The sequence below is a fragment of the Scyliorhinus torazame genome, chromosome 6, assembly GCF_047496885.1.
Source record: "Scyliorhinus torazame isolate Kashiwa2021f chromosome 6, sScyTor2.1, whole genome shotgun sequence".
In the NCBI taxonomy this organism is placed as follows: Eukaryota; Metazoa; Chordata; class Chondrichthyes; order Carcharhiniformes; family Scyliorhinidae; genus Scyliorhinus; species Scyliorhinus torazame.
The window spans coordinates 212,570,166-212,587,339 of NC_092712.1; the positions used below are offsets into that span (position 1 = coordinate 212,570,166).

The 17,174-nt window shown below is 48.8% G+C and overlaps 1 protein-coding gene across 2 annotated transcripts in view; it reads left to right on the plus strand.

The window, feature by feature from the left end:
- colq (collagen-like tail subunit (single strand of homotrimer) of asymmetric acetylcholinesterase) overlaps window positions 1-17,174 on the plus strand; it is a 212,717-nt gene that overhangs the window by 23,015 nt on the left and 172,528 nt on the right. The window contains exons 2-3 of one of the 2 annotated variants that reach the window (XM_072509367.1): window positions 5,514-5,622; window positions 11,662-11,745. The exons of the other annotated variant lie outside the window; for it this stretch is intronic. The gene's annotated coding sequence lies outside the window, so the exon portion shown is untranslated. The remainder of the gene's footprint in view (window positions 1-5,513; window positions 5,623-11,661; window positions 11,746-17,174) is intronic. 2 annotated transcript variants of the gene reach the window in all.

Genomic DNA, 17,174 nt, shown 5'->3' on the forward strand with positions numbered 1-17,174 from the left:
GAGGCCTTCAACAGCCTTAAACTTAACAAGGCTCTGCTCACCCGCCAGGGAGCTGACACCGCAGGGAAGGGGTGGCATAGGAGGGCTGTGGGCTGCTTGCAAGATCACTGCATGTTGTTTAACTGACAATGAACTAACCCCTAATTGCCCACCCATCACTGCTGAGTGGTTGGACACTGCCGTGCTGCCACTAATTCTGGCAAGATCGGAGGAATGTGTTGAGGAACCGGTCCAACAAGTAACTCACAAATTTTGCTCCCTATCCCACTTCTAAAATTGATTCTGCAGGGCCAGGAAGGTTCCTTCCAACATATTGTAAATGCAGGCAGGAGAGAAAAAGAGTTGGAATAGCCCTAATAATAATGGATGAAGGGCGGCAGAGTGGCGCAGTGGTTTGCACTTCTGTCTACGGCGCTGAGGACCTGGGTTCGATCCCGGCCCCGGGTGACTGTCCGTGTGGACTTTACACATTCTCCCTGTGTCTGCGTAGGTTTCACCCCCACAACCCAAAGATGTGCTGGTTAGGTGGATTGGCCACACTAAATTGCCTCTTAATTGGAAAAAAATAATTGGGTACTCTAAATTTATTTAAAAAAAATAAAGGATAACATAAGTACAGTAGGAAGAATGGATCTTGAAAGAAAGGACAGGAAACCAAATCAGTCAGGATGAAGATTAGGAATAACAAAGGTTAGAAAATGCTGGTGGAAAAGGTTTATGGATCTCCTCATAGTCGTTATAATATCAGACAGAACATTAAACAAGAAACAGTCGGAGCTTGCAACAAAGAAAATTTAATGATCATTAGGACTTTAATCTTCATATAAACTGGACAAATCAAGTTAGCCAAGGGAGTCTGGAAGATGAATTTGTAGTCTGTTTTGCAACCGTTTACTGGAATAATATTTTTGGGGACCAATTTGAGACAAAGTTATTTTAGATCTAGCATTGTGGAATGACTCTGGGTTAATCAATAAACACATAGTAAAACATCCCCTCAGAAAGTGAGATTGAATTCCATGTTAAATTTGAGACCGACAAATTTGAGTCCAAAATAAGAGTCTTAAGCTAAAATAAAACCGAGGTATGATGGGACAGCTGGTTAAGATTAATTGGGTAAATAGACTAAAAAATATGCTGGTAAATAAACAGCGGGATATATTTAAAGGAATTACTCAAAACATTTAACACAGGTAGATTACATAAAAAGACACAGAAGCACAATGGTTAGCACTGTTGCTTCACTGTGCCAGTGTCCCAGGTTCGATTCCCGGCTTGGTCACTGCCTGTGCGGAGTCTGCATGTTCTCGTGCCTGTGTGGGTTTCCTCCGGGTGCTCCGATTTCCTCCCACAAGTCCCGAAAGACGTTCTGTTAGGTAATTTGTACATTTTGAATTTTTCCTCTGTATACCCGAATAGGTGCCGGAAAAGGCGACTAGGGGCTTTTCACAGTAACTTCATTGCAGTGTTAATGTAAGCCTACTTGTAACAATAAAGATTATTGAAAAAAAAAGCTCAGGGAAGTAAAAATAATGCCGTTAGATTAAAAGACGAGGCGTGAACACTGAGCACCGGAGGCCAAAGAGAGCGATCCTGGTGGGGAGCAGCTGATCGGAATGATGAGGACACTTCAAAAGGAGCAGTGCAGTGAACCTTCACTGAATCCAGAGACAGAACTCCTGAAGTAACGTTAAAATCAAGGGTGACTCGGACTTGGCTGGTGAGGAACCGCAATTAGTGCTGACCCTAAATAGTAGTAAATTAGAAAAGTGTAATATTAAGGGATTAAGCACCAGAAATAAATAAAAGTCAGAGCCAGTATAATTATAACTAGTAATACAAGGATAAGAAGTCGAAGTAGGTTTAGACAAGGAGACTACGTTAAGGCAAGGGGAGTATCTTTCAAGTAATTAGAAAAGTTAGCAAGTAAGACAAAGTACATTTAAGTTTAAGACATGGCAGGTGAGGTCAGCCAATGGGAATGTGTAACCTGCCATATGTGGGAAGTCATGGACCGTTCCGGCGTCCAAGATGACCACATGTGCAGGAAGTGCTCCCAATTGCAGAAACTTGAGCTCGAGTTTCAGAGCTTCAGCGGCAACTGGATACAGTGGCGCATCCGTGAGGCTGAGAGCTACCTGGATTGCACGTTTAGAGAGGTGATCACATCCATAGCTCAAGAGACTTGATGAAAGAAGGGTGACCACCAGGCAGTCCAAGAGAAATAGGCAAGTAGTGCATGAATCCCCTGAGGCCCTGCTCACAAATCAATTTTCAATTTTGGAAGCTGGTTTCACAAGAGAGTGCGGTCAGAGCCAAGATACTGGCCCCACAAGTGGGCTGACTGTACAGCAGGGGAGGAAGGAGGAAGGAGGAGTGATAATGGGAGGGGATTCATCAGTTAGGGAAACAGACATGCATTTCTATGGCTGCAGTCAAGACTCCAGGATGGTGTTGCCTCCCTGGGGCCAGGGTCAGGGATGTCACTGAACAGCTGCAGGCATCTTAAAGGGGGAGGGTTTGTGAGCAGTTTTGGTCCCTGTATCTAAGGAAGGATGTGCTGGCCTTGGAAAAGATCCAGAGGAGGTTCACAAGAATGATCCCTGGAATGAAGAGCTTGTCATATGACGAGCAGTTGAGGACTCTGGGTCTGTACTCGTTGGAGTTTAGAAGGATGAGGGGGGATATCATTGAAACTTACAGAATACTGAGAGGCCTGGATAGAGTGGACATGGAGAGGATGTTTCCACTAGTAGGAAAAACTAGAACCCGAAGACACAATCTCAGACTAAAGGGACGATCCTTTAAAACCGAGATGAGGAAGGATCACTTCAGCCAGAGGGTGGTGAATCTGTGGAACTGTTTTCCGTAGAAGGCCAAATCACTGAGTGTCTTTAAGACAGAGATAGATAGGTTCTTGATGAATAAGGTGATCAAGGGTTATGGGGAGAAGGCAGGAGAATGGGGATGAGAAAAATATCAGCCATGATTGAATGCCTAATTCTGCTCCTATGTCTTATGGTCTTATAAGTCAGAGGTCGTGGTACACGGTGGCAACAATATAGGCGGAATGAAGGATGTAATCTTGAATAAAGAATTCAGGGAGCTAGGCAACAGATTAAAAAGCAGGACCTCAAATGTTGTAATCTCTGGATTACTCCTGGTGCCACATGCTAGCGAGTACAGAAATAGGAGAATAGGACAGATGACTGTGTATTTCAAGAGTTGGTGCAAGAGGGAGGATTTTAGATTCCTAGATCACTGGGACTGTTTCTGGCGAAGGTGGGACCTGTCCAGGCAGGACAGTCTGCACCTGAACTAGAATGAGACCAAAATCCTTGCGGGTGGGTTTGTTGGGGGGAATTTAAACTAGTTCAGCAGGAGGATGGGACACAGGGCATTAGCACATCAGGGACATAGCATACTATAGTGAAGGAACCAAGATAGGGGGAGTTCAGCCATGCTGAGTTCCAAGGGAGTAAGGTGAGGCTGGATGGCCTCTACTTTAATACTAGGAGCGCTACAGGTAAGATTGATGGGGTAAGAGTATGGATTGACAAGTGAAATTGTGATGTTGTTGCCATCACAAAGATGTGGTTCAGGGAAGGGCCAGACCACCTACCTTCAGGCGGTGAAAAGCATGGGACCTGTGAGGGACACACTTTCAAACAGAGGATTAAAGAGAGCGTGGGGCTTGAGGCTTTCATCCACCTTCAGGCAGTGGAGAGCATCGGACCTCCGAGGGACACACTTTCGAGACAGGGGATAAAAGAGAGCGTGGGGCTCGAGCCCTTCACCTACCTTCAGACAGCGGATGGCTTTGGGCCTGTGAACACTGTTCAGACAGCACACTGAGGTTGATGGCTTTGGGCCTGTGAACACTGTTCAGACAGCGGATGGCTTTGGGCCTGTGAACACTGTTCAGACAGCGCACTGAGGTTGATGGCTTTGGGCCTGTGAACACTGTTCAGACAGCACACTGAGGTTGATGGCTTTGGGCCTGTGAACACTGTTCAGACAGCACACTGAGGTTGATGGCTTTGGGCCTGTGAACACTGTTCAGACAGCGCACTGAGGTTGATGGCTTTGGGCCTGTGAACACTGTTCAGACAGCGGATGGCTTTGGGCCTGTGAACACTGTTCAGACAGCACACTGAGGTTGATGGCTTTGGGCCTGTGAACACTGTTCAGACAGCACACTGAGGTTGATGGCTTTGGGCCTGTGAACACTGTTCAGACAGCACACTGAGGTTGATGGCTTTGGGCCTGTGAATACTGTTCAGACAGCGCACTGAGGTTGATGGCTTTGGGCCTGTGAACACTGTTCAGACAGCACACTGAGGTTGATGGCTTTGGGCCTGTGAATACTGTTCAGACAGCACACTGAGGTTGATGGCTTTGGGCCTGTGAACACTGTTCAGACAGCACACTGAGGTTGAAACAAAATCCAAGAGTGACATCACAGGAAAGTGGTAAGTTAATTGGATGATGAGTAACTGATATTAGGAACAGTGTCCAAATTGTTGAAGCTAAAAAAAGTATTATTTGTTGGGAAAAATATGACTTCCAGGTTTGTTCCAGTCTAAAGCGTAAATTTGTACTTTTAAGACATGTCAGCTGAGTGGAATGTGTGGCCTGGGGGGCACGATAGCACAGTGGTTAGCACAGTTGCTCCAAAGCTCTAGAGTCCAAGGTTCGATTCCCAGCTTGGGTCACTGTCTGTGTGGAGCTTGCACTCTCTCCCCGTGTCTGTGTGGGTTTCCTCCGGGTGCTCCGGTTTCCTCCCATAGTCTGAAGATGTACAGGTTAGGTGGATTGGCTATAAATTGCCTTAGTGTCCAAAAAGGTTAGGTGGGGTTACTGGGTTACGAGGATAAGGTGGAGATATGGGCTTAGGTGGGGTGCTCTTTCCAAGGGCCAGTTCAGACTAAATGAGCCGAAGGCCTCCTTCTGCACTGTAAATTCTATGATTCTATGTGGGGAGTCTTGGGCCCTACCAGTGCCTAGATGACCACCAGTGCCTAGATGACCACCAGTGCCTAGATGACCACATGTATGGGATGTGCTGCCAGCTGCAGAAACTGGAATTCCAGGATTCAGAGCTTGAGCAGTGGCTGCAGACACTGTGACACATCCCCGAGGCTGAGTGTTATGTGGTTAGCACATTTAGAGAGATGGTCACACCACAGCTCAAGGGGCAAGAGGAAAAAAGGAAGTGGGTGACCACCAGACATTCCAAGAAGAACAGGCAGGTAGTGCAGAAGTCCCCTGGGACTCACAAATCAGCATTCTTCTCATATTGTTGGTACCAACATGTATCATGACCTCTGACTTTTCACCCTCCCCCTTTAGGATGCCCTGCAGCCGTTCAGTGACATCCCTGACCCTGGCACCAGGGAGGCAACACCATCCTGGAGTCATGTCTTTGGCCGCAGAAACGCCTGTCTGCTCCCCTGACTAATGAAATCCTATTACTACTACTCTCTCTTTCTTATTCCTCCCTCTCTGTACAGTCAGGCCACTTGTGGTGCCAGCAGCTTGGCTTTGACTACACTCCTCTAAGATATTGGAGCCCTTATCAGCTTCCAAACCTGAACCACATTGGGACCAACATCCTTGCAGGTAAGTTTGCTAGTACTGTTGGAATGAGTTTGAACTAGTTTGACAGGGGGAGGAGATGAGCATTAGCAAAATAGAGACACATCGTGCTACAGTAAAGGAAGTAAATCAGAGGGAGTTCAGCTACATTGAATGTCAAGAAAGTAAGACAAGGCTGGATGGTCTTTACTTTAATGCTAAAAGTGTAATACTGATGAGTTAAGGGCGCGGATTGACACATGAAATTGTGACATTGTACCCATCAGAGAGACGTGGTTATGGGAAGGGCAGGACTGGCAATGTAACATTCAGGGGTATAGGGTATTTAGGCGAGACAGAGGAGGGTGTGAAAAGGGAGGTGGTGTTGCACTATTAATTAAGGAATCAATTACTGCAATGAGGAGAGGTGATATCTTGGAAGGGTCTTCAAAGGAGGCTTAATGGGTAGAATTTAGGAATAGAAAGGGGGAAATCACATTACTAGGTGTGTATGATAGGCCCCCAAAGAGTCCATGGGAAATAGAGGAGCAGATTTTCAGAGATGTGTGATGCACGATCAATGACCACTAAAGCAAGGTTGTAGTCCAACTGAAGGCTTTAATAAGCTAGATGTTTCCCCCAGCAGCTCAGGTACAGAATGAAGGCTGCCGGGGCGGCACGTGTTCTTATACCCTGCCTAGCAGGGCGGAGCTATCATACATTCTAACCAATAGAAAGCATACTGTTTCCACCAATGGTGCTTTACCCTATCAGGTACTGTAATACCTATAATACCACATTCACCCCCTGTTAAAAAAGAGTCCGGCGGGGGTAGTGGCCTGAAACTACAAAACATGGCAACGTGGTATAATGAGTTATGGAGGTACCGTAATATCTCCGTACAGTGTTTAGTAACTATTTACAATTCTGACAGCTATGTACATTTGATGGTTTATATTTACAGTTTACAATTAAAATGAAGCAATCAGTCGATTGGGGGCCCTGGTCGTCCACTGTGATCATCGGAGCTTCGGTGGTGACTCCGGTGGAGGCTCGGGCGTCTGTGACTCCGGGAGCGTGGCTTCGATCTCCATGGCAGCTTCAGCACCCCTAGGCGGCGTTGGTGGGGAAAACGGTTGACCTGGGAAGGGAGCGCCTGTGGAGGCATCGGAGGGTGGGGGGGCCTAGATGGGGCCGGCGGAAGGACTGATCCTCCTGTAAGGTGCTGCGGTGGAGGGGAGGGTGGGACTGGTGGCTGGGATGTGCGTGGGGTTCCGGCGGCACCAGGTCCTATAGGGAAACCGTATCTTGTCGGCCGTCGAGGTACGCCACGTAGGCGTACGGGGGGTTAGCATGGAGCAGATGGACCCTCTCGACCAACGGGTCCGACTTGTGCGCCCGCACGTGTTTTCGGAGCAGGATGGGTCTGTGTGCTATCAGCCAGGTCGGGAGCGAGGTCCCAGAGGAGGACTTCCTAGGGAAGACTAGGAGACGTTCATGAGGTGTCTGATTGGTGGTCGTACAAAGCAGTGACCGGATGGAGTGGAGGGCATCTGGGAGGACTTCTTGCCAGCGGGAGACTGGGAGGTTCCTGGATCATAGGGCCAGTAGGACGGTCTTCCAGACCGTTCCGTTCTCCCTCTCTACCTGTCCGTTACCCCGGGGGTTGTAACTGGTCGTCCTGCTCGAGGCGATGCCCTTGCTGAGCAGGAATTGACGCAGTTTGTCGCTCATAAAGGAGGACCCCCTATCACTGTGTATGTAAGCGGGGAACCCGAACAGTGCAAAGATGCTATGGAGGGCCTTGATGATGGTGGTTGCGGTCATGTCGGGGCAGGGGATGGCGAATGGGAACCGGGAGTACTCGGCAATCACGTTCAGGAAGTACGTGTTGCGGTTGGTGAAGGGGAGGGGGCCTTTGACGTCAATGCTGAAGCGTTCAAAGGGACGGGAAGCCTTTATCAGGTGCGCTTTCTCTGGTCGGTAGAAGTGCGGTTTGTACTCCGTGCAGATTTGGCAGTCCCTGGTGGCTGTCCTGACCTCCTCAATGGAGTAGGGCAGGTTGCGGGTCTTGACAAAATGGAAAAAGCGAGTGACCCCCAGGTGGCAGAGGTCCTCATGGAGGGCTCGGAGGTGGTCCACTTGTGCCGCGGGACAGGGTGTCAGGAGGCTTGTTTAGCTTCCCGGGATGATACAAGATCTCGTAGTTGTAGGTGGAGAGTTCTATCCTCCACCGCAAGATCTTGTCGTTTTTTATCTTGCCCCGCTGTGCATTATCAAACATGGAAGCAACCGACCGTTGGTCCGTGAGGAGAGTGAATCTCCTGCCGACCAGGTAATGCCTCCAATGTCACACAGCTTCTACTATGGCCTGGGCCTCCTTTTTGACTGAGGAGTGGCAGATTTCGGAAGCATGGAGAGTACGAGAGAAGACGGCCACGGGTCTGTCCGCTTGGTTGAGGGTGGCGGCCAGAGCTACGTCAGACGCGTCGCCCTTGACCTGGAAGGGGAGGGACTCATCGATGGCATGCATCGTGGCCTTTGCAATGTCTGCTTTGATGCGGCTGAAGGCCTGGCGGGCCTATATCGACAGGGAAAAAGCTGTGGATTGGATCAGGGAATGGGCCTTATCTGCGTAGTTGGGGACCCACTGGGCGTAGTAGCTAAAAAACCCTAGGCAAAGTTTCAGGGCTTTGGAGCAGTGAGGGAGGGGGAACTCCATAAGGGGGCGCATGCGTTCAGGGTCGGGGCCTATAACTCCATTTCGCACTACGTAGCCGAGGATGGCTAGGCGGTCGGTGCTAAACACGCATTTATCCTTGTTGTATGTAAGGTTAAGGATTTTTGCGGTCTGGAGAAATTTTCGGTGGTTGGTGTCGTGGTCCTGCTGGTCATGGCCGCAGATGGTGACATTATCGAGATATGGGAATGTTGCCCGTAAACCGTACCAGGTCAACCATTTGGTCCATCTCGCGCCTGAAGACCGAGACCCCGTTGGTGACACCGAAGGGAACCCATAAGAAGTGGTTGAGCCGCCCATCTGCCTCGAAGGCAGTGTACTTGCGGTCACTAGTGCGGATGGGGAGCTGGTGGTAGGCGGACTTAAGATCCACCTTGGAGAAGACCTTATAATGCGCGATCCTGTTTACCAGGTCGTGTATGCGGGGGAGAGGGTACGCGTCCAGCTGCGTAAACCTGTTGATGGTCTGACTGTAGTCGATGACCATCCTATGTTTCTCCCCGGTCTTTACCACCACTACTTGAGCTCTCCAGGGGCTGTTACTGGCTTCAATGACCCCTTCCCTCAGTAGCCTTTGGACCTCTGACCTAATAAAGATCCGGTCCTGGGCACTGTAGCGTCTGCTCCTGGTGGCGACGAGTTTGCAATCCGAGGTGAGGTTCGCAAACAGGGAAGGCGGGTCGACCTTAAGGGTCGCGAGGCCGCAGACAGTAAGGGAGGGTATAGGGCCGCCGAATTTGAAGGTCAGACTTTGAAGATTACACTGGAAGTCTAAACCCAGGAGTGTAGCCGCGCAAAGGTGGGGAAGGACGTAGAGACGGAAATTTTTGAACTACCTTCCCTGGACTGTGAGGTTTGCTACACAAAACCCCTTTATCTCCACTGAGTGTGAACTGGAAGCCAGGGAGATGTTTTGATTAATGTGGTGGATGAGGAGAGAACAGCGCCTTACCGTGCCAGGGTGTACGAAGCTCTCCGTGCTCCCAGAGTCGATTAGGCAGGACGTCTCGTGCCCGTTGATGAATACGGTCGTCGTAGCAGTTGAGAGTGTTCGAGGCCGAGACTGATCCAGAGTCACCGAGGCTAATCGCAGCAGTTGAGAGTTCTCTTCGGGCAGTGCGTGGTCAGCCGAGCTGGGGTCCTGGGGGTTCATCCAAGATGGCGGCTCCCATTGGTCGCACATGGCTGGGGGTGCACAAAATGGCAGTGCCCATCCCTCCATCCCATCCCATCCCGTCCGCGGAACAAAATGGCGGCGCCCGGGATCCGCACGTGGCCCTGGAATATGAAGATGGCGGCGACCGCTGGCCGCATGGTGCCCGTGGAGAAGTTTGTGGTCGCGGACCGCATTCGCCGCCGGAGACCGCAGCAACCGCACTGGCCTGACATACCCCCACGAAATGGCCCTTTTTGCCGCATCCCTTGTAGGTGGATGCGCGGGCCGGGCAGCGCTGGCGGGGGTGCTTGGCCTGCTCGCAAAAGTAGCAGCGGGGCCCTCCAGAGTTGCTAGGCTGCCTTGCAGTGCAGGCCTGTGGGGGAATGGGGGAAGTCTCGGGGTCGGCCGCGGAGGGGTTCCACGCTGTCCAGGGGGCTGCCGCGCAGTCGGGAACGTAAGCGCGTGCATTCCTGGAGGCCACGTCCAGGGAGCCTGTAAGGGCCCGTGCCTCCCTGAGACCCAGGGTGTCCTTTTCTAACAGACGCTGGCGGATTTGTGAAGAGAGCATACCTGCCACGAAAGCGTCCCAAACTAAGAGTTCCGTGTGTTCGCTTGCCGAAACTTGCGGGCAGCTGCAGCTTCTTCCCAACACCAGGAGTGCATGGTCGAATTCCTCCAGCGATTCCCCAGGGGTTTGTCGCCTTGTTGCAAGCAGGTGCCGGACGTAGACCTGGTTTACCGGGCAAATATAGTGTCCTTTTAGCAGCTCTATTGCTGCATCGAAGTCTTCCGATTCCTCGATGAGGGTGTAAATCTCCGGGCTCACGCTTGAGTGCAGGACGTGCAGTTTCTGCTCTCCCGTGGGTGCATTTTCGGCCTTCTCGAGATACCCTTTAAAGCATGCCAGCCAGTGCTTAAAGATTGCAGCTGAGTTTGCCGCGTAGGGGCTAAGTTGCAGACACTCCGGCTTGATTCGGAGCTCCATCCTTTCTTCTTAAAAAACTAGCTTATTAAATTGATGCACGATCAATTACCACTAAAGAGAGGTTGTAGTCCAACTGAAGGCTTTAATAAGCTAGATGTTTCCCCCAGCAGCTCAGGTACAGAATGAAGGCTGCTGGGGCGGCACGGGTTCTTATACCCCACCTAGCAGGGCGGAGCTATCATACATTCCAACCAATAGAAAGCATACAGTTTCCACCAATGGTGCTTTAGCCTATCAGGTACCGTAATACCTATAATACCACAATGTGTAAGAATAGTAATCGGGTAATTATACCAGGAAGTTTCAACTCCCCCAACATAAATTGGGATTGGGTTTAGAGGGAGGCGAATTTCTTGAAATGTATTCAGGGGAGTTTTTGTATCAATATGTAGAGTGCCCAACAGGAAATGGAGCAGTGCTCGATCTGGTTCTGGAGAACGAAGCCAGACAAGTGTTCAATGTGGCAATGGGGGAGCATTTTAGTGATAGCAACCACAACATAGTATGGTTTAAGTTTCTTATGGACAAGGTAAAAGATGACCTGCAAAAGATGACTTTGGATTGGGGCAAGGCAGATTTTACTACAATAAGGCAGGATCTGGACAAAGTTGATTGGGAAGTCTTTTTGCGGTGGAGGGTATTCAGAAAGGAAATGGGGAGAGTACAGATTCAACATGTTCCCTATAGGGGAAAATTAGGAACAATAAGTTCAGGGAACCCTGGATGTCTAGGACAATCCAGAACTGGATGAGGAGGAAGAGAAAGGCTTTTAGCAAGGAGCTTAAGAAAGCAATTAGAAGAGCAGAAAGGGGGCATGAAAGAGGACCTGCGAATAAGATTAGGGAGAACTCTAAGACATTCTATAAATACATTAAGGGGAAAAGGTTAACGAGGGAAAGAGTAAGGCCCATTACAGACCAAGGGGGCAATCTGTGTGTGAAGCTGCAGGACTTTGCATGGGTGTTAAATGAGTACTTCTTATTTGTCTTCATTCAGAAGAAGGACATAGGTACAGAATTCAGGAAATGGGACTGTGAGGACCTTGTGCAGTTTGACATAGGGAGTGAGGAGGTATTGGAGACTTTGACAGGCTTAAAAATAGAGAAACGCCCAAGCCCAGATGAATTGCATCTCAGGCTGCTGTGAGAGGTGAGGCAGGAAATCTCAGGGGCTCTGACCCAAATTTTTAATTCCTCTTCACAGGGAAGTGCCAGAGGACTGGAGAACAGCTAATGGTGTTCCACCTTTCAAGAGGGTGGTAGAGATAAACCAGGGAATTACAGAATGGTGAGCATCCCGTCAGTAGTATCATAGAATCATAGAATCCTTGCAGTGCAGATGGAGGCCATTTGGCCCATCAAGTCTGCACTGACCTTCTGAAAGCATACTTTATCCAAGCTCACTCCCCCGCCCTAACCTATTAACCCCTTAAACTAACCTACACATTTTTTGGACACTGAGGGGAAATTTAGAATGGCCAATCCACCTAACCTGCACATCTTTGGACTGTGGGAGGAAACCAGAGCACCCAGAGGAAACCCATGCAAATACAGGGAAAATGTGCAAACTCCACACAGACAGTCACCCAAGGCTGGAATTGAACCCAGGTCCCAGGCACTGTGAGGCAGCAGTGCTAACCACTGTGCCGCCCCAGTAGTAGGAAAACTATTGAAGAAAATTCTGAAGGAGAGAACTAATTTACACTCGGAAAGGCATTGGTTGATTAGGGATAGTTAGCATAGCTTTGTCAAAAGGAGGTCATGCCTAATAAATGTGATAGAACTTTTTGATAAACAAATTTGATTGAATTTATCGAGGAGGCGATCAGGTGTCTGGATGAGGATAGTGCTGTTGATGTAGTTTATATGGATTTTAGCAAAGCCTTAGACACGGTCCCACATGGGAGTCTGATTGAGAAGGTGTAAGCACATGGAATTCAAGGAAACTTGTCGAGATGGATCCAAAATGAGCTTAGTGACAGGACACAAAGGGTGGTGGTAGAAGGCTGTTTGAGTAACTGGAGGCTGGTGTCCAGCGATGGATCACAGGGATCAGTGCTGGACCCCTTATTGTTTGTTATATATATAAACAATATAGACGAGAATGTGGGGCAATGATAAGTAAGTTTGCAGTTGACACCAAGATTGGTAGGGTGGTTAACAGTGACAAAGAGAGTTGCAGGTTACAGGAAGATATAGATGAGTTGGTCAGATGGATAGAGAGTAGTAGATGGTATTTAACGCTGATAAGTGCGAGGCAATGCACTTTGGAAGAAACAGGACAAGGGAGTGTGTAATGAATGGTAGGACATTAGGAAGCTCAGAGGAACAGATGAATCTTGGGGTACTTGTTCACTGATCCCTGAATATGGCAGAGCAGGTGAATAGGGTAGTTAAGAAGGCATATGGAAACCTGCCTTTATCAGCGGTGGCATAGAATATAAGAGCAAGCTGTACAAAACATTGGCTAGGCCACAGCTGGAGTACTGTGTGGAGTTCTGGTCACCTCATTATAGGAAGGAGGTGATTGCACTGGAGGGGTTACTGAGGAGATTCACCACGATGTTACCTGGGATGGAGCAGCTGAATGAAATTAAATGAAATGAAAATCGCTTGTCACAAGTAGGCTTCAAATGAAGTTACTGTGAAAAGCCCCTAGTCTCCACATTCCGGCACCTGCTCGGGGAGGCTGGTACGGGAATTGAACCTGCGCTGCTGGCCTGCCTTGGTCTGCTTTAAATGCCAGCTATTTAGCCCACTGTGCTAAACCAGCCCCTTACGGCTGTAAGGAGAGATTAGATAGGCTTAGATTGTTTTCCTTAGAGCAGAGAAGGCTGAGGGGGGATATAATTGAGGTGTATATGATTATAAGGGGTGTGGGCAAGGTAAATAGGAAGCAGCTGTTACCCTTGGTTGAGGGGTCAATCACAAAGGGACATAATTTTAGGTTGAGGGGCAGGAGATTCCGAGGGGATTTGAGAAAACTTCATTCAATCAGAGGGTGGTGAGAATGTGGAATGCACTGTCTGGGAAGGGAGTGAAGGCTGGAAACCTCACAACCTTTAAAAAGCACTTGGATGAGCACCTGAAACAACATCAATTCAATGATATGGGACAAATGCTGGTAATTCAGATTAGCCTGAGATAAGGGGTAGTTATTGCCGGTGCAGATTTGATGGACCGAAGGGCCTTTTCTGCTCTGTATGACTCTATGATCTGGCCAAAATAGACTGGGAACAGCTTATTGTGGGAAAATCTACACTAGAGGAGGGGATTCAAAAATGTGTCCAACATGTGACCTTTAGGGTGGAATGTAGGAGCAACAAACCCAGAGAACCCTGGATATCTGGGAATGTTCAGAACTGGATAAGAAAGAAAATAGGTTTTTAGCAGGCGTAAAGGGAGAATATCAGTGAAGGCCTTGGTGGAGTATAGAAAGTGTTGGGGAAAACATAAGAAAGCAATTAGGAGAGCAAAGAGGGGACATGACAAAGCACTGGTGAGTAAAATTAGGGAGAATCTCAAGATATTCCATAAGCATATTAAGGGTAAGAGAATAATCTTGAAAAGAGTAAGGCATCCATTAGGGACTAAGGGGGTAATCTGTGCGTGCAGCCGGAGGACATTGATAGGGTGTTAAACGAGTACTTTACTTCTGCCTTCACTTGGGAGAAGAAGGATGTAGGTACATAATTCGGGGAGAGGGTCTGTGAGGTTCCTGAACAGTTTTACATAGGGAGTGAGGAAGAATTGGAAGTTTAGCCTGGTTTAAAAGTGGACAAATCCCATGGCCTGGAGGAGTTGTATCCCAGGCTGCTGTGGGAGGCAAAGGAGGAAATTACATGGCTCGGATCGGAATTTTAAATTCCTCTCTGGCCACATGGGAGGTGCCAGAGGATTCGAGGACAGCTAATGTAGTTCCATTTTTCAAGAAGGGTGGTAGAGATAAATTAGGAATTACAGACCAGTGAGTCTCAAATCAGTGATATGGTAACTATTGAAGATACCATCCTGACTTGGAAATATATTGCTGTTCCTTCACTGCCGCTGGGTCAAAATCCTGGTACACCCTTCCTGACATCACTGTGGATGTACCACCATCACATGGGCTGTAGAGGTTCACGAAGGCAGATCTTCTCAAGGAAAATATGGGATGGAGAATAAATGCTGGCCTTGCCAGCAAAGCCCACATCCCATGAATAAATAAAGAAAATACTTTGTTCAGTCTCCCTGTGTATTTTTAAAAAGTATTTTCATTCAAAATTTTTAACATTTGAAACACACATTACAAAGTAAAACCAACACCGAACCCCAAATCTGCCTCCCCGACACGCTAACCAATAACCCCACCCCATGCAACCCCCACCCCCACACCCCAGATGATGGGAACCATTCCTTGAAATGTAGTATAAACAAATCCATCTCTTCTGGAACCCCTCACTTGCCCTTCAGAGCAAATTTCACCTTTTCCAAATGCAAGAACTCCATTAAATCCCCCAGCCATACCAAGGCGCAGGGTGGAGAAGCTGACCTCCACCCGGACAGGACCCACCTGCGAGCGATCAATGAGGCGAAAGCTAAAACATCTGCCCCACTCCCGACCGTAGCTCCAACATGTCCGATACCCCGAATCTGGCCCCCAGGGACTGGGCTCTGAATCCACGTGCAACATCACTGACATGGCGCTGAAGAACTTCCTCCAAAATTTCTCCAACTTTGGGCAGGACCAGAACATATGTACGTGATTGGCGGGGCCCCTCCCATACCGCTCACAAATATCCTTCAGCCCCTCATACAACTGGCTCATCCTTGACTTTGTCAGATGCACTCTTTGCACTACCTTTATCAACCCACACCTCGTGCACGAAGTTGAGGCATTCAGCCTCCGCAGCCCCTCACGTCACAACCCCTCCATACGCCATATGCAAAGAAGATTTACCAGGATGTTGCCTGGAATGGAGAGTAGGTCTTACGAGGAAAGGTTGAGGGTGCTAGGCCTTTTCTCATTAGAGCGGAGAAGGATGAGGGGCGACTTGATAGAGGTTTATAAGATGATCAGGGGAATAGATAGACAGTCAGAGACTTTTTCCCCAGGTGGAACACACCATTACAAGGGGACATAAATTTAAGGTGAAAGGTGGAAGATATAGGAGGGATATCAGAGGTAGGTTCTTTACCCAGAGAGTAGTGGGGGCATGGAATGCACTGCCTGTGGAAGTAGTTGAGTCGGAAACATTAGGGACCTTCAAGCAGCTGTTGGATAGGTACATGGATTACGGGAAAATGATATAGTGTAGATTTATTTGTTCTTAAGGGCAGCACGGTAGCATTGTGGATAGCACAATTGCTTCACAGATCCATGGTCCCAGGTTCGATTCCGGCTTGGGTCATTGTCTGTGCGGAGTCTGCACATCCTCCCCGTGTCTGCGTGGGTTTCCTCCGGGTGCTCCGGTTTCCTCCCACAGTCCAAAGATGCGCGGGTTAGGTGAATTGGCCAATGATAAATTGCCCTTAATGTCCAAATTGCCCTTGGTGTTGGGTGGAGGTGTTGAGTTTGGGTAGGGTGCTCTTTCCAAGAGCTGGTGCAGACTCAAAGGGCCGAATGGCCTCCTTCTGCACTGTAAATTCAATGATAATCTATGATTAATCTAGGACAAAGGTTCGGCACAACATCGTGGGCCGAAGGGCCTGTTCTGTGCTGTATTTTCTATGTTCTATGTTCTCTAAAATGTTTTTGTAGATCGCCGAGATGACACCCCCTCCCCCTCCAGTCCCTTCACCGACAGCACCCCCTCCAACAATGAGGAGGGTGCTGCCACCGGAAAAGTCAGAAAAACCTTTCTCGCAAAATCTCACACCTGCATCTACCTGAAAACCTCCCCCGCGGGATCCCAAACTTCTCCCCGACTCCTCTAAACTCACAATCCGCTCTTCCAAAAATAGGTTCATCATTTCCACCACCCCTTACTCTTCCCATCCCGGAAACCTAGCATCCATAGTCGCTGGCTCAAACTCATGGTTCCTTCTGATTGGCATCAACTTCGACCCCGCCCCCAGCCTAAAGTGCTCCGAAATTGCCTCCATATTTTCAGTGTGGCCACCACCATTGGACCCCCCGGGTACTTCCCTGGAGCAAATGGGACTGGCGCCATTGCCAGCGCCCGCAGCTCTGACTCCTTACAAGAGCCTGCCTGCATCTTCACCCATTTAGCCTCCGGCTCCCTACTCCAATCCTGCACCTTCTCAATGTTCGCCGCCCAATAATAGTGCAACAGGTTCGGAAGGCCAGATCCTCGCTGACTGTCACTCTCTCTGAATACCGTCCTCCTAATCTTTGCCACCTTACCTGCCCATACAAATGACAAATCCAACCTATCCACCCCATAAAAAAACTATTTGGGTCAAAAGACTGGTAGGCACTGAACTACAAATAAAAATCTGCAGCAAAATATTAGTCTTAACTGCCTGCACCCAGGCCTGCCAATGATAGGGGAAGGAAATCCCACCTCAGTAAATCTGCCTTGAGTCTGCCCATCAGACTCGTGAAGTTCAATTTACGGAGCCGAGCCCAGTCCTGAGACCCTGCACTCCCAGATACCTAAAGTGGGTTGTTACTACCCGAAATGGCAATCCCTCTGCCCTAACTGCTGACCCTGGAGAGGACACCACAAAACTTTATCCCAAATTTAACTTGGAGCCTGAAAAAGACCCAAATCT